At 46.9% G+C, this 27,465-nt stretch overlaps 1 long non-coding RNA gene and 1 pseudogene across 1 annotated transcript; one reads left to right on the top strand and one right to left on the bottom strand.

Moving 5' to 3' along the window:
• LOC147115233 (uncharacterized) lies at positions 1–26,815 on the bottom strand. The gene is made up of 3 exons (XR_015078935.1): positions 26,627–26,815; positions 1,703–1,949; positions 1–1,450 (listed from the first exon to the last, which is right to left on the bottom strand). It is a non-coding gene; the product is annotated as an uncharacterized LOC147115233 (long non-coding RNA).
• LOC147115234 (uncharacterized) lies at positions 21,633–22,299 on the top strand (annotated as a pseudogene).
• Positions 26,816–27,465: the final 650 nt, after the last annotated feature.

The raw sequence follows: 27,465 nt of genomic DNA, 5'->3' as shown, positions 1-27,465 counted from the left end.
TAATGTGAGCTTGTATGTTGTTCAATTCTATACCTGGCACAGTCATGTAGACTACCAGCACACAAATCCCTGTGTCATCTGTTAGTATTCTGCGTTCTATGTTGGTGTGCTATTGCAGCCTAACCAAAGACATTAACCTATTAGCTCAGAATATTGGCAGTCCTGAATCCGCTGGGCTTTGTAATATAATAGTGCGCCCTTTAAATGCATTTAATAGTTTATTGAAAACAGCTTGTGCAGATGATTTAACTTTAGCATGGTCAGACCAAAACTCTCGGCTTTAGCGCTGCCTTTGAGGGATTCCTTTTACCGATTCACATTGGCTTTACTTAGATCAGACCTGCATAATTGTCAGTACAGAGTGCATCAGCTAATTTTAGGTTGTATCTCCTTTGATTGCCATGGCCCATGCCCTTTTTGCTGCTCAGACACACTTTGGCTGTTCTAAAAGTCTGTTGGGAGTTATTTTACACTTCGCTTAACTTAAAATGTTGTTCAGCTAAGAATAAAACCAAACAAAAGAATTCCGTGACAAGTTTGCCTTGCTGTCCCTGAAATAACTGTGGGAGATTAGCACACAAATGCTCAACATGTTCACCTGACATTTCTCTTGGCTATTTTAGCAGAGGTGCTAATGCATTTACTTTAAACAGGTTAATACGTCAGGTAAAAGAACAGGGAGGGAGTTAGAATTCAGACAAACAAGTTAGGCTTCTGTACATTAGTATCCTATGGTATCATTTCAGGGTAAGAAAAACAAAGAGAGACAGACTTTGGCAATTTAGCAGTTACATAAATGTGCACTTTTAAATGATTAGCTCATTGTTTGTGCCATTTTATTGACTGCTAAAATACAAATTAAAGTTCAGTGTCATTCCTCTGTTCCAGTCGGGCAGGATTATTTTTAGATGTGAAAAGTGGGACAAATGGCCATGAGAAATATTTAATACAGTGACATATTTACCACTTGTTCTTTATTATTTATGTTTGCAAGTTTGAAGTCATACCCTTTTCTTTTACCAAAATGAGATTAGTGAGTTGATGGCAACTCTGAGAAATGTGGCTTCTGATTGACAGGATGTCATACAGTCAACGTGCTGAGGTTGGCTGGAAGAAACTGAGGGCAGCGACAAGTCATGTGACAGGAGTCAATGGCTGATCACATCAAACAGTTGATGACGCCCAAAGCCCGCTTTACCTTCGAGGGTTGCCTTGATAATAAACACGACAGCAAAATAACCCTGTAGAGTTCCCAACAAGGCACCGGGGGCCATCAGGTTGTAGATTCCTTGGATGCTTCCAACAGCAAAGTGCCAAGGGCAGAAAAGGTATAGTGCTTCAGCTGCCAGCATCTGCACTGGGGACTACCATCCTGATTCTACCCAGGAGCAAGCTGAGCCCTCCGAGCTTTTTCTACTGCTGGCATGGTAAGGCCTTCTGACATCTGCAGCTAGAATGAAAAGAGTTGTGACGATGACTTTATATTAATGCACAAGATTTGCTTTGTGTGGCTGTTTTGTTATTGCTGAATCCGCCCACAGCGTAAACAGGGAAGCTGAGCTATAACAGGAACCAGCACAACTCTAACTACTTGCATCAAAACTGCAATATCATCATGACAAGCACTATCACCTTATTCTCTCTCCCCACCCACCCATATACAAAAAGATTTGCTGAACTCCTTTTTATTAAAATGGTTCACCTTTAAGTTCGGTTATTGGGAGAATAGTTCTTTGACATCACTTGCTCCATGAATGCTTAGCAATAATGTATGCTGTTCGACAGCCTTGATAGTCGGCAGATAGACCTGGCTTTCTTCTCCCCCATTCTCTGGTACTAAGGAGGAGGTGAACTCCCCCTTCAGGTTCATCTGGATTCCAGTTGTTGACTTGAACTGAACCATGTTATTGTTGGGTTTGGATTTTGCCCAGACTGCTTCCATCAAAGTGCTGAAAAAAATTACAGGTGAGCGGCAATGCATTTTTTTGCCATCATAAATAATGATATCCAGGTGTCACACACAGTGATTGTATGCAAATGAGCAATGATGAGTTTCTTTTGGACACAAAGGCCGGAATTTTACTGGCGCTGAGAGGTCAGGATCGGAGGCGGGTCAGCTGTGAAATTTGAACTGATTGACAGCAGGGCGGGACCCCACTGTCAACCCACCTCCACGCTAGTCTCCCAGGTGTCAGGTCTGTCAGCGCTGAACAGACCCAACACCAAGTGGCGGGGGAGGCAATTTAGATCATTAGCTGGATTGTTAAGAGACAATTAAGTATTATTTTAAGCTTACCTTTAGATTTTTAGAGTTCACCAATGGCTTCCCCGCTGCTCGGGAATCACATCAGGTAAGGAGGCCGGGTGTTGTGTCAGCACGGGATGATTTACTAACTTGACAGCTGCAAATGGTCTATAAAAGCTCCCATTTCATAGGTCTTCACTTTTCAAGCTCAGAATCATAGAAAGTTACAGCACGGAAGGAGGCCATTTCGGCCCATTGTGTCCGTGCCGGCCAACAAAGAGCTCCAACCTAATGTGACGAGTGGCACTGGGTGAATCCAACTGCAGGAAGGCAAACTCAGGCAGAGGATAGGTTGCAAACACAAAGATAGACTTTACTAGAAACAAACAAAATAACAACAGCACAGATACAGGCTAGCAGGCCGGCAAGAGGATCACAAGGCAGTGTGAAACTCAAGGCTGAGCACTGGACATAAAACTAAGCACCACTTAAATAGCAGGCATATAACCATGCACAGGTGAGTACGATTAGGAAGAAAGAAGGAAACAATTAAGAGTTCATGGTGCCCTCTGGTGGTGAGGCGAGGCAGAACCTGGGTCATTCCTGACACCTAATCCCACTTCCCAGCTCTTGGTCTATAGCCCTGCAGGTTACAGCATCCCAAGTGCACATCCAAGTACTTTTTAAATGTGGTTAGGTTCCTGCCTTTACCACCCTTTCAGGCAGTGAGTTCCAGACACCCACAACCCTCTGGGTGAAGAAATTTCCCCTCAAATCCCCTCTAAACCTTCCACCAATTACTTTAAAATCTGTGCCCCCTCAGTTTTGATCCCTCTGCTAAGGGAGATAGATCCTTTATATCCACTTTATCTATACCCCTCATAATTTTATACATCTCAATAAGGTCTCCCCTCAGCCTCCACTGTTCCAAGGAAAACAGACCCAGCCTATCCAGTCTTTCCTCATAGCTAAGATTCTCTACTCCCGGCAACATCCTTGTAAATCTCCTCTGTACCCTCTCTAGTGCAATCACATCTTTCCTGTAATGTGGTGACCAGAACTGCATGCAGTAATCTAGCTGAGGCCTAACTAGTGTTTTATACATTTGAAGCATAACCCCCCTGCTCTTGTATTCTATGCCACGGCTAATAAAGGCAAGCATTCCATATGCCTTCTTAACCACCTTATCTACCTGGCCTGCTACCTTCAGGGATCTGTGGACATGCACTCCAAGGCCCCTTTGTTCCTCTACACTACTCAGTGTCCTACCATTTAATGTGTATTCCCTTTCCATGTTAGCCCTCCCCAAATGCATTACCTCACACTTCTCCGGATTGAATTCCATTTGTCACTGTTCTGCCCACCTGACCAATTTATTGATATCTTCCTGCAGTCTACAGCTTCCTTATTCAGTATCAACCACACAGCCAATTTTAGTATCATCTGCAAACTTCTTAATCATACCCCTATATTCAAGTCTAGATCATTGATATATACCACAAAAAGCAAGGGACCTAGTACTGAGCCCTGCGGAACCCCACTGGAAACAGCCTTCCAGTCACAAAAACACCCATCAACCATTACCCTCTTCTTCCTGTCTCCGAGCCAGTTTTGAATCCAACTTGACACTTTGCCCTGGATCCCATGGGCTTTTAACTTCATGACCAGTCTGCCATGTGGAACCTTATCAAAAGCCTTGCTAAAGTCCATACACACCACATCAAATGCACTACCCTCATCTACCCTCCTTGTTACCTCCTCAAAAAACTCAATCAAGTTTGTCAGACACAACCTTCCCTTAACAAATCCGTGCTGACTATCCTTGATTAATCCGTGTCTTTCTAAATGAAGATTTATCCTGTCCTTCAGAATTCTTTCCAATAATTTTCCAACCACCGAGGTTAGGCTGACTGGCCTGTAATTACTCGGTCTATCCTTTTCTCCCTTTTAAAACAAGGGTACCACACTAGCAGTCCTCCAGTCCTCCGGTACCGCACCTGAAGCCAGAGAGGATTGAAAAATAATATTGTTGCTTACTGCATTTGGAGGACAGATTGAGCTTTATGCAGATTGCAAGTGTTTGGAGCAAACTCTCTAACCAGTGTCACCTCATTGGAACAACCTCTAACCATTGACAGATCGCTTCTGTCATCTCAACTTCACCTGCCATCTATTCCATCAGCATTGGTGCACTTGAAAAAATCTCACCTTGGTCCTCAGAATCCCACCACGATCAGCCCCAACACCAGCATCACCGGGCACACCAGCAGCACCAACAGCAACACCAACTGATGCTGCACAGGTCAGATGGCACCAGCACCCGACCACATTGCTGCCTAGGACGCCAGGGATGGTCTCACCATGGCCAGATTTACTTCACTTGACACTGTACACCCTGGCTGCCACATGATGCACCAGGTTGGCACCACCCCACACCAACACCATAAAGTGTCCCTACAATGCCCAAGCCATTCCTTTCACACTCATCACCATTGCGGGTGGTACCGTTATGTCTCACCATTCACTGCAACTCACTAAGCCACTTCCAAAGGTGCACACAGATCTGTCCAAGAACGCAAAGTGTTGAAAATAAAGATTTCAATGTTTGACAGTACATTAACAGAAACTTCACATGAACATTGGCTAAAACACCCAAGTGCCTACCCTTGTGTGTTGTTAGTTGGTATGCTTGCACTAGGAGGGGTGAGTGTGAGGGGTGGCTAGTGAGATGGGGAACTGATAATGTTGATAGAGAGGGATGGATGGAGGTGCAAGGTAAGTTGGTGCAAGTAAGGATGTGCAGGAGTAGGGTAGGGAAGGCAGAGTGATGTGGGTGTGATGAGAGGCACAGCAGGATGAGGTTGAGTGTGGCTTGGCAGTAACGTTTTGGGATCTACTGAGATCATTGAAAGGTTTGCGCCACTGCAGCCTGGTCCTCCTGATGACATCCCTGTTTGTGCTCTCCTGTGCAATGTGCAACCAGGCTGCGTTGAGCTCCTGGGGAGGTCTCTTCCGCCCATTGGAAGGGAAGAGGAGCTCCGTGTGTGCTGTGACTCCCTCCATAAGCATATGGAGGGAGTCATGGGAGAGCCTGGGTGCAGCCCTGCACCTCTGTGCAGTGCTTGTCAGTGTTTGCAGCACCTCAATGCTGTAGAACACTGACAGCACAACTGTCAATTTAAATTTGGACATGGCCCCTTTAATGAAACCGGCTGATGATGCATCATCAAATGACGTCATCAGACCCGCTTCCTTTTAATTGGCCGGGAACCTCGCTGGGCGGCCTTAACAAGCCCAATCATCGTAAAATCACTTCAACACAGCGGGATGGAGCAGGCAGTGGGCTGGGACCGTGCTAGTGCCCCCGGCCGCCCCGGACCCGCCTCAGTAGGTGAAATCGCGGCCTTAGAAGTTATACGATTAATCTCAAGGTTTCCTTGTCAGGCCCGGAGGAACACTCCATCTCCTCTTGGCCCACAAAGAAACAAACAACAGTTTTTGGAAATGATTTACTTTTCTGGGAATTTTCTGGCCCTGGATGGACTTGCCGTTGGGTTTTATTAGTGGGTCTGGCACTGCAGCAATTTTTAGTTAAAATAGCTTCTGGGCCTCATGGCGTCATAGGACCCTGATTTCAATATACTCGTGAGACCCCCGATTGCCTGCGGCGGACATCTCCAACCAGTGCGCGGTTAAAATGGCGGCACGGGGAAGGCAAAGCTACATATTCTACCACCATTTTAACCACCCAAACGCCCCGTTCCCCTCTAGCAGGCAGGGTTAAATACGGGAGTCATATCTTATTACAACACTTACATCTGGGCACACTTTCTGTCTGCACAAGTTGTCATGTTTTTTCACACATTTTGTGCCACCATTGTCCCTCCGTTATAAATGTCTTTGTCTACATTTATGTAATATCATCACTCTGATCATACAATTGGGCTACCAAGTTCCCAGATATCATTCAAAATACCTTTGAGAATTTTTTCCTACCAATTATTTCTCAGCAGTTTAAACACAGTTTTAAAAAATTCAAAAATTACATAATTCACAGAAGTGCTACTAAAATTAGCTATTCAACTGTCCCTTTTTGTTCATCTTTTGATGCCTGCATTAAGGTTTTGAATACATTCACTCCCTCCACCACCGGCGTACCGTGGCTGCAGTGTGTACCATCTACAAGTTGCACTGCAGCAACTCACCAAGGCTTCTTCTGCAGCACCTCCCAAACCCACGATTTGTACCAGCTGGAAGGACAAGGGCAGCAGGCGCATGGGAACACCACCACCTGAAAGTTGCTATCCAAGTTACACACCATCCTGACTTGGAAGTATATCGCTGTTTCTTCATCGTCGCTGGGTCAAAATCCTGGCGCTCCCTCCCTAACAGCACTGTGGGTGTACCTTCACCACACGGACTGCAGCGGTTCAAGAGGGCGGCTCACCACCACCTTCTCAAGGGCAACTAGAGATGGGCAATAAATGCTGGCCTTGCCAGCGAGGCCCACATCCCAGGAACGAATAAAGGCCTCAACCTTTCCCAAATTTGGATTTGGTATTTTTGCCCTTTTCTGTGACTCTGTGAGCTGAGTTTGTGCTGTCTGAGCATTTGCAGTGCACCTAATTTCCCAGGATCCAAGTGCATTGTTCAGACAGCTGGAATGATGCAGTATTTTTCTTCAGATTCTAGCGCTTTGTAGCTTTCCGTTAAAATATTTTTTTTTTTAAATCAAGAGCTTAAATTTCATTGAGGTAAAAATTGATATTGAAAGTTTTTTGTAAAAGAGGCTGTCAGCGTGAGAAGAAAATGACACTGCACTAATTACACATCTGTTGTAGCTTCTTTGCGTTCAACTTGAGAAAAAGAAAGAATAAGGAGAGAAGGAAGAGAAAGGGTGAGATAGAGAGAAGGGGTGAGAAAGAGGGGGAAAGAGAAAGAGAGAGGGAAGGAAAGGGGCTGAGAGAAAAGAATCGGTTCATGCTAATGCTTCTTTTTAATAAAATAATAGCAGTTCAATTTTGAAGTCAACTAATTATCTTATCTGCATTTTGCTGACAGTTGGAAAAGGTCAATGCTGATCACTTACACCCACGAGACAGAGATTCTAATATCTAACACTTATCATATAGAGGGGAGAAGAGAAATACAGACAGAGAAACAAACAGATAGGCAGAGAAATAGTTTAGTTCCCTGTTCTAATTGATCTTGTTTCAAAAACGTAGCATTTTGAAAGCGAACAAAGCCTCTTTGAATCAAACAGATAGGGAAGGTGTTGTGTATGTACCTTTAAGAGAATAACTGGTCTCAGACTGCAGTACCGGCAGTGACCACCCCTGTATAAAAGGCGCTAGTGAGCCTCTGTTGTTTTCAGATTCACTATTGACTTCCATCAGTAAAGACTTGTTTTGTTCAACTCCTGCTGTCCGTGTCTCAATCATTCACGGACGTAATACTGGCGACGAGCAGATACGAACCTACCTACAGTCTGCACCACCTCCTGGGATCCATTCCTACAGCAAAGTGAGCAGAGGTCAAGGCCAGAAAGAAAAGAAAGTAAGAGGCAGTAGAAACGGGCGTCGACCATGGGCATCCGCCCCTGTGTTAGCGGAGTTGAAGATTGCTGGAGAAGCTGTCGGAAGCGGGGCCTGGTTCCTGTCGACGGTGCTTCAGCTAATCGGGCTGGTGGCAGGTAGTACACTGATCCTTCCTGGGCTGCGGCGGTCGCGAACTCGAGCGGGTGGCTTGCAACGGGGCCGAGCAGCGTTGTCGGGAAGAAGAGAGAGAGAGGGTGGAGCACATAGGGCGCGGCCGGTGCTACGAAGCCGGGCTGCGTATAGACCCGAGAAGAGGGAGGCAAGAGTCCCACAGGGTTGTTCCATGATGGGAAAATAAAAATTAAAAAAAAAGAAATATTAAACGCGCAAGAAACCACAAGAAGCTGCAGGTTGCAATGGGAACCGCGGAAAGCAGCGCTAGCAACAGCGGGGAAGAAGGCAAAGCGCGGGAGGCGCCATCTTAATCAGCGGGTAAGAAGGCAAAGTGCGGGAGGCGCCATTTTAGATTTGCAAGATGCCGAAGACTGGCTGTATCACTGCTTTTGATAATACAATAGAGGACTGGACCACGTATGTGGAAAGAGTCGAGGTATATTTCGAGGCAAACGAAATAGCTGAGGAGAAAAAGGCATCGATATTGCTAAACTTAATGGGCGCTAGAACGTACGGCTTATTGCGGGACCTGATTACTCCAGCCAAACCGAAGGCGAAGAGTTTTAACGAAATTGTTGCTGTCCTATGAGAACACCTAAACCCTGCACCACTGTTGATAGCAGAAAGATTTAAATTCCACAGGAGAACTCAGCATAAAGATGAGAGCAATGCTGAGTACCTTACGGAACTACGCAAGCTATCAAAGCACTGCCAGTTCGGAGCAGGACTGGCAGATACCCCTACAACACAAGGTGGACAACTTCTTGTTTGCCTACCGGAATGCGACACATGCGGTTACCAACCAAACTCCAGCCATGATGTTCTTCAATCGAAGACTACGATGACGCTTGGATTTGGTTAAGCCAAATGTCCGAAGAGATGTGGAGAACAGGCAGTTTCAGAATATGAATGAAAGGCCGACCAGGAGTTTTAAGATAGGTCAACCAGTTTTGGCCCGGGACTACTGTACTGAGAAATGGCAGCCAGGGACGATTTGTACACGGCAAGGACCTCTCATGTATACCGTGGACGTTGGAGAGAGCATTGTAAGACGCCATGCTGACCAGATTCTAGAGTCACTGGAAAACGTCAACTCCACACCACGATCTGATACACCTGGTAATGAAATCGACGTTCCAATTGCAGCTACCGCAGAACCGGTAATATTGGAAGCAGATGAACCAAACAACGACATTGATCCCGACTCAACATTGCCAGAAGAACCTGATACCCCAAAGAGGCGTTATCCAGACAGAATCAGGAAGCCTCCTCAAAGACTGAACTTATAATTGCTTAAACTTAACCAATGTATCTAGCAACAGTAATTGTGATTGTAATTAGTTATCATTTAGTTGTTAAATGAATGTTATGTACTGTTTATCTAAAAGGGGAGGAATTGTTGTGTATGTACCTTTAAGAGAATAACTGGTCTCAGACTGCAGTACCGGCAGTGACCACCCCTGTATAAAAGGCACTAGTGAGCCTCTGTTGTTTTCAGTTTCACTATTGACTTCCATCAGTAAAGACTTGTTTTGTTCAACTCCTGCTGTCCGTGTCTCAATCATTCACGGACGTAATAGAAGGGAGAGTAAAAGGGGAGGGGATGGTGAGATATTGAGAGAGGAGAGTTGAGAGAGAGAGAGACTGATTGAAAGATGCGTCAAAATATTGGGCAGGTTGAGAGATACAGAAAGGGCGGCTGAGAGGAAAGAGGTTGAGAGAGATAGGGTAATGTGGGAAAAGAGTGGGGAAGAGAGGGGTTGAAGGGGAGAAAAAGAGAGTGTCTTTTCAGGCCTGTGTTCAATTTTTTAAAATATTCTTTGAACTTTGAAGCCATCGAATGATCTCATCTGCATTGTGTTGATAGTTAGAAAAGGTTAATGCTAAGCACTTAGACCCCTGAGACAGGGAGAATGCCACAAATAGAGAGAAAAGCAGACGGGCAGTTTCTCCATTCATTCTGGAAAGGAGAGGAGGGGAGAAGAGAGAGGGAGGTTGAGAAAGGGTGGCGTCGAGAGAGAGATTGAGGGAGGAGGAATTAAGAGAAAGATTCAGGGGAGGGATTGAAAGAGAAAGAGATGGGGTGGTGAGGGACAGAGGGGTGAGAGAGAAGGGAGTTGAGTGTGACAAAGAGGGATAGAAAGTTTGAGAGAGGGGGAAAGGGGGGACAGGGTGGGTTGAGAGAGCGATTTAGAAAGGGAGTTGAGGAGTTGAGAGAGGGGAGGTTAAGAGAGAGAGGGGTTTGAGAGAGAAAAGAGAATGGGGTTGAGAGAGATATCAGAGAATTAGATATGGTTTGAGACAGAGAGTAAGAAAGGAGGTTGAGAGAGGCAACTCGTGAGACAAGAGCAGTTGAGAGAGAGGGGCATTGAGAGAGAAAGAGGGATGGGTTGACAGAGAGAGAGAAAAAGACAGATAGACACACAAAGGCACAAATAGAAAGAAAATCAGAAAGTTTTGTTCTCATTCTAGTTTGTTTTCTTTTTTTAAATCAAGTTGAATTTTGAAAGAAAACAAAGCCTCTTCGAAGGAAACAGATAGGGAAAGAAGGTAGGAGGGGGAGGGGAGGGAAACTCAGCCAAGTAAACAGCAAAATCCAATCAGTGAAATCCCTCAATTTCTCTTTTAAATTTACCAACTGACAAAATGAAACAAACAATTTGCTCAAATAATTTATTCATATAATTTTGAGAGCCATTTTATTCCTTAACCCAGGGCATCGTATGCAGGTAGAAAATGAACATGGAAAATTTTACATTTCCAAATAGAATCACTAAACTAGTCCACTTAACACTAGGGGGTGTGGGGTAGAGCTTCTGCTATCTTGCATTAGTTTCATCAGCACAATCCAGGTGAAATCGGCTGGACCAGCCCAACAGATCGGGAATTTTAAACACAAGTTACGTCGAGTTTCCGCGATCTTTAACATTGGTTGAAAAAACTTTCACCTGAAGCCAGACACATAATAATAATAATAATAATAATAATAATAATAAATCAACTTTATTGTCATTGTTAGTGCACAGGTGCAGTACAACGAAATGTAGGCTTGCGGCTCCCGAGAGTGTACATTTTGATTAAGACATTTAACATTCAACATTCATTTGGCTTGTAATACATAAACATAAACATAATAAAGTGCATTGGCAGATGTGCAGGCTTTAGAGTTTATTTGTAGAGTTCAGTAGGATGACAGCCCTGGGAAAGAAGCTGTTCCTAAATATGGTCGTTCGGGTGCGAATGCATCTGTAGCGTCTCCCAGATGGCAGGGGGGTGAACAAACTGTGGCTGGGGTGGGTAGGGTCTTTGATGATGGTCAGTGACCTCCGTAAACAGCGTTTCTGGTAGATGTTCTCTATGGTCGGTTGTTGTATCCATGTGTTAATAGAGACACTGAAGACAGGAGTTGGTTTCACAGGTGTTTACTGAACAAAGTCTGGAGGGGAACTAACTGATACAACACAATATACAGGCTTTTCTAGCCTGAGTGGCCATTACCGGCATTACAGTACACAGGGGGCTCTTAAAGGCACATACACTACAATTCCTCCCCTTTTAGCCAACCAGTACATAATATTTTAAGTAATCATTAATTACATGTTACAAGAAAACTAACCTACACATTGCTGCAGTTAATTAATTATAAGTCAGTCTCTCTGGAGGCTTCCTGACTCGGTCCGGATAACGCCTTGGTGGTGTAGTAGTTTCTGGTGGTGTAGTAGGTTCTTTTGGCAAGGCTGATTTGGCTTGAATGCCAGTGTCGGGTTCATCTGGTTCCAGTATCACCAGATCGGAGGTAGATACTATGGGTATCTCTGCTTCATCATTAGGCGTATAGAGTTGTGGTGTAGGTTGTCCCTTTTCGGATGACTCTATGATCTGGTCAGCATGGCGCCTTATTATGCTTTCTCCAATGTCCACGGTATACATCAGCGGTCCTAGTCGTGTGCAAATAGTTCCAGGCTGCCATTTCTCGGTACGGTAGTCCCGGGCCAAAACTTGTTGACCTATCCGGAAGGTTCTAGTTGGCCTTTCATTCATGCCTTGAAATTGCCGGTTCTCCACGTCCCTTCTGATGTTTGGCTTGATCAAATCCAGCCGGCATCTTAGGCTTCTATTGAAGAAAATCATGGCGGGAGTTTGATTTGTAACCATATGTGTTGCATTCCTGTATGTGAACAAGAAGTTATCCACCTTGTGCTGAAGTTTTATGTCTTCATTACCCATGGCCTTTATGGCCTTCTTGAAGGTCTGGACAAACCTTTCAGCCAATCCATTGGTGGCGGGATGGTATGGGGCGGACGTGTAGCCCTTAACCCCATTGTTTTTTAAGAACTTCCTGAATTCTTCGGACACAAATTGCGGTCCATTATCAGAACAGATCTGCTCAGGCAGTCCATTCCTGGCAAATATGGTCCTTAATACTGTGATGGTTTTTTCCGTGGTGGTGGAGGACATCTTTATTACCTCCAGCCACTTGGAGTGTGCATCAACCGCGATTAAGAACATTGAGTCCATAAATGGACCAGCAAAGTCGATGTGTACCCTTTGCCAGGGAGATGAGGGCCACTCCCATGGATGTAGAGGGGCTTGTGGTGGAGCGTTTTGGACCTTCTGGCATCCTAGGCAGCTCTTGGTCATTTCTTCGATGTCTCCATCGATACCTGGCCACCATACAAACGCCCTGGCTAGGTTCTTCATTTTCACTCCACCCAGATGCCCCTCGTGAAGCTCCTTTAGAACTTTATCCTGGAGTTTGGGTGGAATCACCACTCTGGATCCACACATCAAGGTTCCTCGGCACACTGACAGCTGTTCTCTTCTTTGCGAGAATGCTGGCAACAGTGGTTCGCCATGTGCTGGCCATCCCTTCACTGTTAAATCGTAGACTCGTGAGAGAGTCGGGTCATTTCTAGTTTCCCTTTCAATGGCAGAATTTGTTACTGGTAGACATTCGACTATGGTAGAGTGGAAAATCTCCACTGGGTCTACGGTAGGTGCTTCTTCTACCGTTGGCAATGGTAGGCGTGATAAACCGTCAGCATTCCCATGCTGTTTTGATCCTTTGTATTCTATGTTATATTGGTGTGCCCCTAGAAAAAGGGACCACCTCTGTAGCCTTTGCGCTGTCATAATGGGAACACCCTTTTTAGGGTTGAATATGGAGATGAGGGGTTGATGGTCAGTCAACAAGGTAAATTTTTGTCCGTGTAGGTAATGGTTGAATTTCTTCACTCCCCATACCAGGCTGAGTGCTTCCCTGTCGATTTGGGCACAGTTATGCTCAGCTGAGTTCAATGAGCGTGACGCAAAAGCTATCGGCCGTTCCGAGCCATCAGGGAATTTATGCACTAATACTGCTCCTACGCCGTAAGGGGATGCATCGCACGCCAGTCTGATTGGCAGTGATGGGTTGTAATGAGCCAAAACTTCTTTGGACGTGATTAAGTCTTTGCATTTATGGAAGGCACATTTACAGTCTTCGCTCCATTTCCAAATTACTCCTGTTTGTAGCAGTTAATTAAGAGGGTGCAGAAGAGTTGATAAGTTCGGTAAAAATTCATGATAGTAATTTATTAATCCCAGGAACGACCTTAATTGTGAAACATTTTCAGGTGCTGGGGCTTTTATGACCACTTCAATTTTTTCAGGTGACTTATGCAACCCTTCCTTATTAATTATGTGGCCACAATATGATATTTGATTCTGGAAAAATTAGCACTTGGGGCGATTTGCTCGTCGGCCCCGTTCTCTCAGCCTAGTGAGCACCTGCTCCAAATTGGCAAGGTGCTCGTTGTCGTTTTCTCCTGTTACAAGGATGTCGTCTAGGTAGCATTGAGTCCCCGGAATCCCTTGGAGGACTTGCTCCATAGCTCTTTGCCAGATAGCTGGAGCGGATGCTACTCCGAAAACCAGTCGATTGTACTGGTACAGACCTTTGTGTGTATTTATCGTGAGATACTTTTTAGAGGCCTCTTCAACCTCCATCTGTAGATATGCCTGTGCCAAGTCAATTTTGGTGAAACGTTCCCCTCCGGATAGTGAGGCGAAACTGTACCGTGTGAAGGACCGGGTTTACAGTCACCTTGAAGTCTCCACAGATGCGAATTTTTCTCTGTTCTTCAGATTTATCATTATTCAACGCTTTCTTCATGACTGGGACGATGGGTGTTGCCCACTCGCTCCAATCTATTTTGGATAATACGCCTGCCTTTTCCAAATTCTCCAGCTCTGCCTCGACTGCTGGACGAATTGCGTATGGCACCGGTCTTGCCTTAAAAAACTTGGGAATTGCCGCATCTTCCACTTTTATTGAGGCGGTGATGCCTGTCAAGTTACCTAGTTTCTCTTGAAACACTTCTTTGGCGTTGGCCAAGGTGTCTTTTAATCGTTCAGGTATGACATCATCATCGTTTCTTTCCTTAATGGTCACCATTAGTGCCTGAATGGAGTGCCAGTCTAAACGTATTTTCCTGATCCATTCACGTCCCAACAGCGGTGGACCACCATCTTGTAGAACGTATAAATACAACTTTTGTATTTCCTTGCCGTTGTATACAACAGGCACCCTTATTTTTCCTTTGGGGTATACTTTCTGCCCCGTATATGTTTTCAAGATAATGGATGTGTCTTTTAAAGGTATATGCGGAAATAGCCGCTCGTAATCCCGTCGATTTATGACGGTCAGAGCTGATCCTGTATCTAGCTCCATTTTAACTGGGGACCCTGCTATCGTGAGGGTAACCCAAATGGTCTGGTAATCTTCTTTGGCAATTACATTATGTAATTTGAGACAGATTAGTCTCTTGTTTTCGGAGTCGCTATCGCTCTTCTGGTCTTCGGAGCTACTGTCCGTCATCATTTGTACCTTTCTGTACTTTTCTTTATTGATTTTTTTTTTCCTGTCCGTGGATTTTTTAGTCCAGATCGGCATACCCGTGCAATGTGTCCAATCTTTCCGCATTGCCTGCATGCTTTGTCCTTGAACCAGCAGTCCCTCTGGTCATGGGTGGATCTGCCGCAGCGATAACATCTCTCGAAACCCTGTGTCATTTCATGGGTGCCGAAGTCCTGTGTCTTTTGTTGTATCTCTGCAGCTCCTCTTGCGGCTGCTTCGTATGATGCAGCCATACTGAAAGCCTTGTCCAGTGTTAAATCTTTTTCAGAAAGCAGCCTTTTCTGTGTTCCTTCACTTAGGAGACCGCAGACGAATTTGTCTCGAAGATAATCTGCTAGTCCTGCCCCGAATTGGCAGTGCTTTGATAGCTTTCTTAATTCGGTGCGGTAATCAGCGTTACTTTCATTCTTGTGTTGATTCCTCTTGAAGAATTTGAATCGTTCCGCTATCAGCAGCGGTGTTGGGTTTAAGTGCTCCTGTAGGGTATCAACAATTTCTTTAAAATTCTTGTCCTTTAGTTTGGCTGGAGTGATTAAGTTTCGTAACAGCCCGTATGTCTTTGCGCCCATTAGATTTAGAAGTACTGACGCTTTTTTTTCATTTTCTATTCCATTTGCGGTGCAATAAACCTCCACTCTTTCCACATACGTGGTCCAATCCTCTATCTCGTTATCAAAAGCATCAATATTGCCAGGCTTAGGCATCCTAGAAAATAAAATGGCGCTTCCCGCGCTTTTCTTTCTTTTCTGCAGAAAAGATATGGCGCTTCCCGTGCTTCCCCGCCGCTGCTGCCGATGACAACGCTGTTTCCCGCGGGTTTCCCTTCTTTTTATTTATTTATTTACCGGTGGAGACTCGTTCCCGCCGGACTCTCTCTGCTAGGTCTGAACGCCGACCTGCTTGCAGCGCCGGCCGTCTCCCGAGTGCTCCCTCCCCGTCTGTTACTGCTTGCCTCCGCCTTCGCTGCTTGGCCTAGCTGCAGAGCCAGCCACTGGAGCCCCAGCCCGACGCCCAGGAAGGATTATTGCAGTACCTGCCACCAGCCCGGCTAGCTGGTGAAACCACAGCTTTTTCTTTTTCTTGATTTTCTTCGACTTTGGACGCCAGAGGAATCGATGTCCTTGAGGTGCTGCCGAATTGCAGGTAAGTCCGTTTCCAATTCGTCGCCACTGTTGTATCCATGTGTTAATAGAGACACTGAAGACAGGAGTTGGTTTCACAGGTGTTTACTGAACAAAGTCTGGAGGGGAACTAACTGAATCAACACAATATACAGGCTTATATAGCCCGAGTGGCCATTACCGGCATTACAGTACACAGGGGGCTCTTAAAGGCTCATACACTACATCGGTAGCCGGGTGCCGGTAATGCGTTGGGCAGTTTTGACTACCCGCTGCAGGGCTTTCCGGTCATAGGAGCTACCGCTGCCATACCACACTGTGATACAGTTCGTCAGGATGCTCTCTATTGTGCAGCGGTAAAAGTTAGAGAGGATCAGGGGTGACAGGTTACATCCCTTCAGCCTCCTTAGGAAATATAGGCGCTGCTGGGCCTTCTTCACCAAAGAGGGGGTATTGAGGGACCAGGAGAGGTCTTCCGTGATGTGGACTCCGAGGAACTTAAAGCTGTCCACCCTTTCCACCACAGCCCCATGGATGTGGATGGGGGTGTGACTTCCGCCAGACCCCTCGCTCGAAATAATAAGGATGGCGAAGGGTCGTGAATCTTTGGAATTCTCTTCCCCAGAGAGCTGTGGAGGCTAGGTCATTGAATATATTTAAGGTGGAGACAGACAGATTTTTGAAAGGTAAGGGAGTCAAGGGTTATGGGGAGCGGGTAGTGAAGTGGAGTTGAGGCCAAGATCAGATCAGCCATGAATCTTATTGAATGGCGGAGCAGGCTCGAGGGGCCGAATGGCCGACTCCTGCTCCTACGTCTTATGTTCCCCTGATTGCACCTGTTCACGGCCCTTCGAGGAGGCTCTTCAAATTGAGCTCATTTTCTTCGGCACACAGGCACTAGTAGGCACAGTTTAAAAGTTTTTACATATTAAAAATATTTCATTTACTAAGAAACTGATTAGTGTATAACCAATGAAACTCGTAAATGGTTCAGTACAGTTTTTTAAAATTTATTTTCAGTGATTTAAAATCAGGTTATTCACAGGTGGTGGACCAGACACTTACTAAAAATGCTTATTTTTTGTGATAAAACGAACATTTTCAGCTGTATTAATAAAACTGCACCAGGTTACCGCTCTTAAAAACAACAAGGGGTATTGTTTAATGCAAATAAAAGAAATGATTACATTCTAGTACGCTGCTTGATCGCACCCCGTTTCATGGCAGATTCTACGTTTGTGATTATGCTAAAGAATTCTATATAAAACTTCAACTGTAACCGAGCCAGCGCAATTTCAAGTGCCCATTTCCTGACTGTGCCCAAAGCGGAAACTCAACCCACTCCCCCGCCCAGGACATTCAGGGCTGATGTCAGGAAGCACTTCTTCACACATCTGGAACTCTCTCCCCCAAAAATTTGTTGAGGCTGGGGGGTCAATTGAAAATTTCACTCCATCGTTGGTTGCAGAGCTTTCAATCACAAGGGTCCTTTTCATTGAAAACCCTTCCCTAGGGGGAAAAATTGGGCCACCCGTTAGCGCCGGAATCCTGAAAAAAAAGGCAGCCGCCGCTCTAACGCCCGCCTCTGCCGTTAGCAATGCTGGCCCTGAACATGCACATCTGGAGAGCATGACGTCAGTCGGCGTGACTTAACGCCATGCTCTGGAAACTTGAATTGTGCCCCTTCTGGGGCGCTAACTTCGTAGGTAGCACCCCGGAAAAATTTGCACTCCCGCGGCCGAAATTGAGTGGTAGCGCCCCAAGAGGGAAGTAGGATGCTACTAGAAGCGCCGTGCCTCCCTCTTGGGACACTCCGAGGGAATATCGCGGCACGTTGCGCCATGGTATTGCAGGCCTTCCTCCCCCTTCTTAAAGGGGAGGGGCCTTGCGCAACGTGACCCGGGGCCCAGCTGGGCCACCGGGATTGGAGTGCTGGCAAAAGAGCTCGGCACTCAAGAGAAGTGCTGAGCTCATGGAGTGCAGCCGGCACTCTGTGGGATGGGGGCGGGTCAGGAGGCCGGGGACAGCAACGGAGGCAGGTGCTGGCAGGCGGCCAGCAACAAAAATGGCCACTCGGCACCTCGCCTTTAAATAGCGCCGCCCCGGCTGCAGGTAGGCCCCCCTGACCCCAGCGGTAAGTCAGGGAGCGCTACCGAAGATCACGGCCAGGGCGCGAGTGGGGCGCTGCGCACGGCAATGACGTCATCGCCAGCGGCGCAGCACTGCGCTAACGGTTAATACTGCCGCTAACCTCTTGCTGAATTTCGCAGGAGGCGTTGGTGGCACCACGCCCAGGTGCTAGTTGATTTGAGCCCCGTTAACGCCCTCTTAGGCTAACGGAAGGCGCAAAGCAACCAGATTTTTCCCCTTTGGACCTTTGCACTGAGTTTCGTGCTTGGTCCTAAGCTCGCTCTGAAAAGCGAGCCTGCAGCAGACCGACAGAAACGCTGTCAGCACTTCTTTCAGGTAAGTTCACATTTAAGCTTTTGAACTGGATTTTTTATGTTTTATGAAGTAGTGGCTTGGTGCAATAGATGTTAAAAGTTTCTAAAGTATGCAAGGAATGCTGCTGGATGCTTGCAAGGCCTCGGATGGTAAAGGAATGACTCTGAGAAAACAGAAAATGCTCAAAATGCACAGCAGGTCAGGCAGCATCTATGGAGAGAGAAACAGAGTTCATGTATCAGGTTGAAATGCTGCCTGACCTGCTGAGTATTTCCAGCATTTTCTGCTTTTATTTCAGATTTCCAGCATCTGCTCACAGAAGGAAGAGGAAGGCACAGAAAAGGAGGAAGCAGAAGAAGAATAAGCAGAAGAGGAGGAAGCTGAAGATGCGGAAGCAGAAGGAAGGATGCAACCCAGACAGCCCCTTTCTGGCTGGGATATCTGGGATGGAATCCATCTGCCTGTGTTACCGATGACCACAACCCCAATTCCCCTTTCAACATTTGTTCTACACCTTCCCTTCCCTCTGTTACTGACCATCGCAGTGTCCTCTTGGCCACAATGCTGAAATAAAAGCCACCACAAAGCAAATTTCCCAATCCAACTTTTTACATCTATCCATCCAATATGAAATCAAGAAATCAACTCATCACCCTTATGTATTCCCTCAGTGACTGTCTTGTGTGCGCCTTTGCCTATCCTACTGATGGTCTTGCAGGTTGAGCTCGAGGAGCTGGTGACTGGGAGTGTGAAATCGAGTGATCGTGCTTCTTCTTCTTCTTCTTCTTCACTCTCCTCTCCCTCTTCTTGGTCAACCATTGGCTGGGCAGGCTGCATTTCTGAAATGAGGAAGGCACATGGGTGGGGTTGTGGTGAGGGGATGGCAGGAAAGCAAGAGGTGCATACCAGAAGGAGGATAACGTATGAAGATACCAGCATCTTTTATCCTTTCAGCCCTGCCGCTGGCCAAGGGCTCAGCCATGCCCCTGTCAAGAATGGCCAGCACCGTCTCCTCCAAGGGGGTGAGGTGAGGATAGGAATGGGAGATGTGCCTTGTGATTGGTGCATATTGTTGGTAGGTGAGTGACTTGGGGTGGGGGTCATACATTGAGCATTGTGCAAGGCTATTGGTGCAGTTGGTAGGTGACTGCTTTTGAAGATGCATTCACTGACCTTGACCAGTGGTCTGAGGTCATGAAGCTTCTTTGGGCACTGCAGCCAGATCATGGGGGCAACACTGCTGGCGGTGACGGCCTCATTGATCTGGTCCTACATCGTTCTTTCTAGAGGACCTCCTGGACACTATGGGTAGAGGACCTCTCTTGTTGTGTTGATCCCTGCAGAAAGCTGGAGTGCTGCATATGAGACCCTGGGTGCCCCTTCCCTGGCTTGCTGAGCCATTTGTGTTAGTGCTGAAGCACTTTTACCATTTTTTTAGGCGTGGAAGGCAATTCAGCTTTAAGAGCTGAAGACTGCCATTTGGGAATTCTTTTAAATGTTAATTTTTTTTCAGAAGGCAGTTGAGCCTTAAGGGCTAAAACCTGCCTATTTTTAAATGATTTTTTTTTTTCCATTTTAGAAGGCAGTTCACTTTTAAGGGACTGCACTGTGTTCTAAAATGACAGCCTTGCTTTAAGAGAAGGTTGATCTTGCTGCAATAATGCTCCTTTAAGAGGCCCATTTAAACCTACCTCTCACCTGTCCTAATATTTCTTTAAGTGGCTCGGTGTCAACTTTTGTTTGATAATGCTTCTGTGAAGTGCCTTGGGATGTTTTACTACATTAAAGGCCGGAATTGTCTGTGCCTGGGTGGGTCGGGTGCGGGCAGTCGTCATGGCGAGTCGTGACCCCACTGCTTATTCCATTCCGCTCCTGAGATCGACTTTCCATTAATGGGGCCTATTAAAGCCGCCCTGCGCGTTACCCGGCCCTATTAAATGGCGTGGGTCTGATGACATCATCGATGACGCGTTTTCAGCCGGGATATTTAAAGGAGCCATGGCCACATTGCATTTGAAGGTTCATCTAGGATAGTGCAGCCACTGTACTGCACCATTGGAGTCTTCCAAACAGGACTGCACAGAGACAGAGGGCTGCACCCAGGTTCTCAGATGACTCCCTCCATATTCTTGTGGAGGGAGTGAGAGCACGCAGGGAGGTCCCTTTCCCTTCGGATGGGCAGAAGAGACCTCCCCAGCAGACCAAAGGAACCTGGCTCCAAATAGCAGAGGAGGTCAACAGCAGGGATGTTGTGAGGATGACCTGGGTGCAGTTTCGAAAACGCTTCAATGATCTCATTAGATCAGGAAAGGTGAGTGCAAAGCCACACTCAACTTCATCTAGCTGTGCCTCTCATCACATCCCCATCACTCTGCCTTCCCAACCCTGCTCCTGCACATCATTACTCACACCAACTTACCTTGTACGTCCACCCATCCCTCTCTCTATCTACATTATCACATCCCATTCTGACTTACCACCCCTCACACTCACCCTCATCCTAATGCAATCACACCAACTAACAACACACAAGGAGGCCACTTTGCATTGGTACTTTAGCATTGGCACCCATTCCCTCATAGTCACCCTCTAAAGATGTAACCCATGTAACGTCCATGTGTAATTGAGACACGGACTGCAGGAGTTGGTTATAACGGGTGTTTACTGAATGGAGACAAAACTGGAACTACTATACAAAGTTACTTCACAGACTTATATACCGGTGTGGTCACTACTGGTACTGCAGTATACAGGGGCTGCCGAATATAGTTCCTTCTTCAAAGTACATACACTACAACCCACACATTCCTTACACTCAGTCCATCATTCTCACTCAAAGTTATCTTCTTTCCCTCGTTGCAGGAAAAGAGAGCCCACAATAAGAGGGCGAGGGAGAGAACCGGAGGTGGCCCTCCTTCCTTTGTCAACTTAACAGCAGCAGAGGAGGTCACCTTGGGAGTGTCCAGAGTCGCAGAGCAGCTGGAGGTGGGAGACGGAGAGAGGGGTCATCTCAGCAACCTGGTGACAGAATTACATATCATACAGCCACATGGCATACAGCAGTCACTTATATGGGGACTGATGTCAGCAGCCAGTGAATGTTCTCATTGAATGGCGGAGCAGGCTCGAGGGGCCGAATGGCCTACTCCTGCTCTTATCTTCTATGTCTATGTTTCATTATGTGCATAATCGTATATGTACCCGTTCTTGATATGACATTTCTAAATGATCTATTTACTTTCCCAAGGTCCATTAAGACCCCTCCCCCCCCCCCCCCCCCCACTGTCCAGGAGGAAGAGGAAGACGACGCCTCAGAGGATCCTCCAGCCTCTGAGGGTGCACCGTCACCAGACAGAAGCGCACCCAGCACCAGCGCAGATACACACACCTTGGTGGGTCCCACACGAGATAGATTAGTGTTGTCACTTGGTGTCTCACAACTCACAAGTGAGCAAGAGGAGGTGGTGGAGACAGGGACAGCAGTGAAGATTCCTTGCCGGAGGGCGCAGGACGCTCCAAGCTCTGCTCAGCTGCATGCAGACGTTGAGCCTCGGGGGTCATCCAGACAGATGGTGATCCTGGAGGTGCAGCAAGAAGTGCAGGAGGCTCTGACAAGTTTTGCGAGTGCGATGTCTGCAACTGTGCAGAGAATGGAAGAGTCGATCTGCAACAAGAGCACCACCATGTCGCAGGCGATGGTGACTGTAGGCTCTTCCATGGATAGAATGGCCACCTGCATAGACCAGCTAATGCATCACTCACAGGAGCACGTGGTCTCTATGGAGCATAGATGGCTATCTATGAAGAATAGACGGCAATCTATGGAGAATAGATGGCAGATGCTCATAGACCTCTTTTCTAGGAGGGATGTCAACGTAGACGTGGGTCCTCATGGCCCCACTGCTGTGCAGCAAGGTGCTCTCCAGCTCCTTGCTAGCAGGGAAGTGCGGGTGGCCCATGAGAGGGATAATGGTGAGAGGGTACATGGAAGTGGGGGCTCCTCTCAAAGCATTCACACTTCTTCCCCGTTGTCCCGCACCTCAGTCAGACCCCCAGATGGTCCTCGGATCACAATGGCCAAGTCAGCCCCTGCACAGTCGCAGGAGGAGCAGACTTTGGTGGGGCTATCATAGGCCCCAAAACCCAGAGAACGTCCGCCTAAAAGTGTCTATGCAGTCGCAGCAGGGAAGTGAGCAGGCTGCCTCTACCTCTGCTGAAGCCATAGGGGTAGCACCTTGTAGAAGCATGCGTAAGAGAAAGATGAAACACAATTAGATGGACAAGGGTAGCCACTTGGGTGTTTTAATAAATGTTTGTGTAAAGTTTCTGTTAATGTGATGTCACAGGTAAAAAATATTTATTTTCACCACACTCCGGTCATGGACAAATTTGTGTGCAACTTTGGAAGTGGCTTAGTGAGTTGGAGTGAATGGTGAGACATAACGTTACCTCCATATCAGCCTCCTTCTGAGGTCCCCACCATCACAGTCTTCAGCCAATTAGATCACTCCACGTGATATCAAGAAATGGCTGAGAGCACTGGATACAGCAAAGGCTGTGGGCCCCGACCAAATCACGGCTTTCGTACTGAAGACTTGTGCTCTAGAACTAGCCACGTCTCTAGCCAAGCTGTTCCAGTACAGCTATAACACTGGCATCTATCTGACAATGTGGAAAACTGTCCAGGTATGTCCTGGCCACAAAAAGAAAGGACAAATCCAACCCGGCCAATTACAGCCCCATCAATCTACTCTCAATCATCAGCAAAGTGATGGAAGGTGTCGTCGACAGTGCTATCAAGCAGCACTTACTCACCAATAACCTGCTCACTGATGCCCAGTTTGGGTTCCGCCAGCACCGCTCAGCTCCAGACCTCATTACAGCCTTTGTCCAAACACGGACAAAAGAGCTGAATTCCAGATGTGAGGTGAGAGTGACTGCCCTTGATATCAAGGTAGCATTTGACCGAGTGTGGCATCAAGGAACCCTAGTAAAACTGAAGTCAATGGGAATCAGGGAGAAAACTGTCCACTGGCTGGAGTCATACCCAGCACAAAGGAAGATGGTTGTGGTGGTTGGAAATCAATCATCACAGCCCCAGAACATCGCTGCAGGAGTTCCCCAGGGCAGTGTCCTAGGCCCAACCATCTTCAGCTGCTTCATCAATGACCTCCCCTCCATCCTAAGGTCAGAAGTGGGGATGTTCGCTGATGACTGCACAGTGTTCACTGTCATTTGCAACTCCTCAGATAATGAAGCAGTCCATGCCCGCATGCAGCAAGACTTGAATGATATTCAGGCTTAGGCTGATAAGTGGCAGGTAACATTTGCGCCACACAAGTGCTGGGCAATGACTATCTCCAACAAATGAGCGTCTAACCATTGCCCCTTGACATTCAACGGCATTACCATCGCCGAATCCCCCACCATCAACATCCTGGGGGTCACCATTGATCAGAAACTTAACTGGACCAGCCACATAAATACTGTGGCAACAGGAGCAGGTCAAAGGCTAGGTATTCTGCGGTGAGTGTCTCACCTCCTGATGGCCTTTCCACCATCTACAAGGCACAAGTCAGAAGTGCGATGGAATACTCTCCACTTGCCTGGATGAGTGCAGCTCCAACAACACTCAAGAAGCTCAAAAGCATCCAAGATAAAGCAGCCGGCTTGATTGGCACCCCATCCACCAGCTTAAACATTTACTCCCTCCACCACTGGTGTACTGTGGCTGCAGTGTGTGCCATCTACAAGATGCACTGCAGCAAATCGCCAAGCTTTCTTTGGCAGCACCTCCCAAACCCGCAACCTCTACCACCTAGAAGAACAAGGGCAGCAGACGCATGGGAACACCGCTACCTCCCAGTTCCCCTCCAAGTCACACACCATTCTAACTTAGAAGTATATCGCCGTTCCTTCATCGCCGCTGGGTCAAAATTAAGGAACTCCCTCCCTAACAGCACTGTGGGAGTACCTTCACCACACGGACTACAGCGGTTCAAGAAGGCGTCTCACTACCACCTTCTCAAGGGCAACTAGGGATGGGTAATAAATGCTGGCCTTGCCAGCTATGCCCACATCCCAGGAACAAATTTTTAAAAATGTGGCTTTCATGATATCTCTCCTGAGCCTCAGTACTTGGCTTCCTCAAGGGTGTCATGAGCCACTTCTTCAGAGAATAGCCCTTGTCTCCAAGCAGCGAGCCGGAAAGACTGTTTGGAGGAGCGAAGAGCAGAGGGAGGGTGGACTGGTGCAGGACGAAAGAGTCATGACAGCTGCCAGGGAATTTGGTGCACACATGCATGATGATCTTCCTATGGTTGCAGACGAGCTGCACATTCAGGGAGTGGAAGCCCTTGCAGTTGACAAAGACTACTTGGTGATGATGGGGTGCCCTGATGGCCACATGTGTGCAGTTGATGAGGCCCTGCACCCGTGGGAAGCCAGCCAGAGTGGCAAAGGCCAGCACCCGCTCAGTAACACTGGTGTCATGAGTGGCAAAGTTGATATAATTGGCCGACTTGTCAAAGAGGGCATCGGCGAACTGTGTGATGCATCTGTGGGCGGTTGACTGCGAGATGCTGCAAATGTCTGCTGCAGATTCCTGGAAGGAGTCTGAGGCGAAGAAGTTGAGGGCACTGGTGATTTGACAGCCATTGGTAAGGAGTGTCCACCTGCTCCTCTGGGCTGCAGGTCTTGCTCCAGTTATCTGCAAATGTCTGCGATGACCTGGCACAATAGCCTGAGCCTCCTTTGGCACTGCTGCTCAGTCTTGTTGAGGAAGCTCATCCTCTGCCCATATACAGTGTGTTGGGGGTATCACCTCCAACGCACTGCAGCCCTCCGCTGATGCTGTCAGTCCTGTGCAGCATCAGGTCGGTGAGGAGAAGTTTGGTGGTGTTGTTGTTGGTGCTGCTGGTGTGCCTGGTGCTGCTGGTGTTGGGGTTTATTGTGGTCCATTTCTGAGGACCAAGGTGAGACAGTATAAATGGCACCCATGCTGATGTAATAGATGGCAGGTCAAGTAGAGATGACAGACGCAATCTGTCAATGGTGTGATAGGTTGTACCAATGAGGTGACAGTGGATCCCGACTTTGCCGAAAGCACTTGCAACCTCTAGAAAGCTAAATCTGTGCTGACAATGCACTCAGCAACAGCATCCGCCTGAGGAAAGTGACCAAGTGTCAGGTGAGAGTTTTTATTGTACTTTTCATGCTGTGCACTAATGAACTGGATCAATGGCCACACAACTTCCACCTCAGGTTCACAGACGTGGTTCCCAAGCTGTGTGATTCCCGTAGTTATCCAGGGAAATTTGAAAGGTGGGGTTAAAAAGACTCTTAAGGGCCTGACAAGTACCTCATAATCATCTGAATTAGCTCAGCCACCTCTGCCGGTCGGGTCGCTGCCGCATTGGTAAACGCGCCCGAGCGAAAGGCGCGTGGGGGCGGGATGATGGCGGGTTCCCGGCCTGCTCCAACCTATTTCAAATTTCCCTCCTCGACCCACCTCGAATCGCGCTCGCACGGACGACAGAAGGTTCTGGCCAAAGGTGCTATATAAATGCAAGTTGTTGTTGAGGATTAATGCGAGTGTCCCATTACAAGACAAGGATGTTATTGGAGCCCAGAGGTTATTGCATTATTTATACTGGTTTTAAATTTTAATTATACTGCAATGTGACATTTTTACAGCAAGCTTGCTGAACATGCTGGTGACTTTATGAAGAAAAGGTGCAACACAGGATCAAGATGTACAACTTAGAGTAATACTCCAGGGAGGACTGACAAAAATCATGATTTTGCAGGACACAAAATTCAATTTAAATTTACCTACACATTTGAAGTTCTCTGATCGTCATCATGTGAAGGTAAAAGGATGAATGTAGCTGCCATCAGAAATCCAACGCTCCCCCAATATTAATGCTGAGCTGTACTTTTACAAGATGTTAAGGCTTATGGAGCAGCAGGTCCATTAAGCACTGACTAAATGGTTCTTTCCAAAATGGTCCAACTAACTAATTTTACTATATAGTGACCACACTAAGCAGCATCACGGTATTAAATTGTAGACACACCACAGTACAATTTCATCCCTTCGGCATGTTTGCTGTCATTTCTAATTATAATAGAATGCAACAAATTTTCAGTCATACATTTGCGAAAAATTGCTTGAATATTTGCAAACTATCCGGAATCCACTAACCTCTGATAACATGTCCTATATTTTAGAATTTTTGTAGTCTTGCTTGCCCTTGTCGTCTGTACTTTACTTTCCTCTTATAGAGTCACAGGGCTCGATTTTATTAATGGAGACGGGTTGAGGGCGGGTCCGCTGCTCGACGGCTTTCCGACCCGTTCCCGGCTGCCACCTCCCATCACTTCCTATTTTGGCTTCATTGGTCTCGTTAGGGCCGACGTGCAGGTCCCTCCAGGCAATTGCTTGGAGGCTGTCAGTTTCTCATCAGTTTGTTTGAATGAAAATTTAAAGGGGCCATGTCCCCTTTGGAACAAATGTCAATGGGATGGATTGGTGCTGCATTATATAGAAAGGGGATTTGACAGCGTCTGTTCTGAACAAAATTTAATGAATGAAATTGCTGGTCATATTATTCCAGAAAGATATTTATGATTTTTTTTTATTTATCAATTTATTATCTGACTATGAAATGAAAAAGATGTCAGATTTGTTCCGATCATTGGCTTAGTAATATTAACGCTTTTTTCTCTTAAAGGTGCTGGGAGCTGCAGGAACGGCAGCCCCAATAACAAAGGCTGCACCCAGGTTCAATGAGGGCTCTCTCCATGCTCTTGTTGAGGGAGTTAGAGGACGTCAGGAGCTCCTCTTCCCTGGAAACGGAAGGAGGAGGCCTCCTCAGCAAACCAAGGCAGCTTGGCTGCAAATTGCTGAGGAGGTGAGCTCGAGGTCTGTGTGCAGACACACATGGGTTCAGTGTAGAAAAAGGTTTAATGATCTACTGAGATCACCTAAATTGTGGCCTCTGTGTTCTGGGAAATGTAAGTTCAAGAGTGAGGGCTCAGGGA

Source organism: Somniosus microcephalus, chromosome 7, assembly GCF_052327205.1.
Source record: "Somniosus microcephalus isolate GS21.2 chromosome 7, FLI_Smic_1.0, whole genome shotgun sequence".
NCBI classification, from domain to species: domain Eukaryota; kingdom Metazoa; phylum Chordata; class Chondrichthyes; order Squaliformes; family Somniosidae; genus Somniosus; species Somniosus microcephalus.
This window is presented reverse-complemented; position numbering and strand designations above follow the sequence as displayed.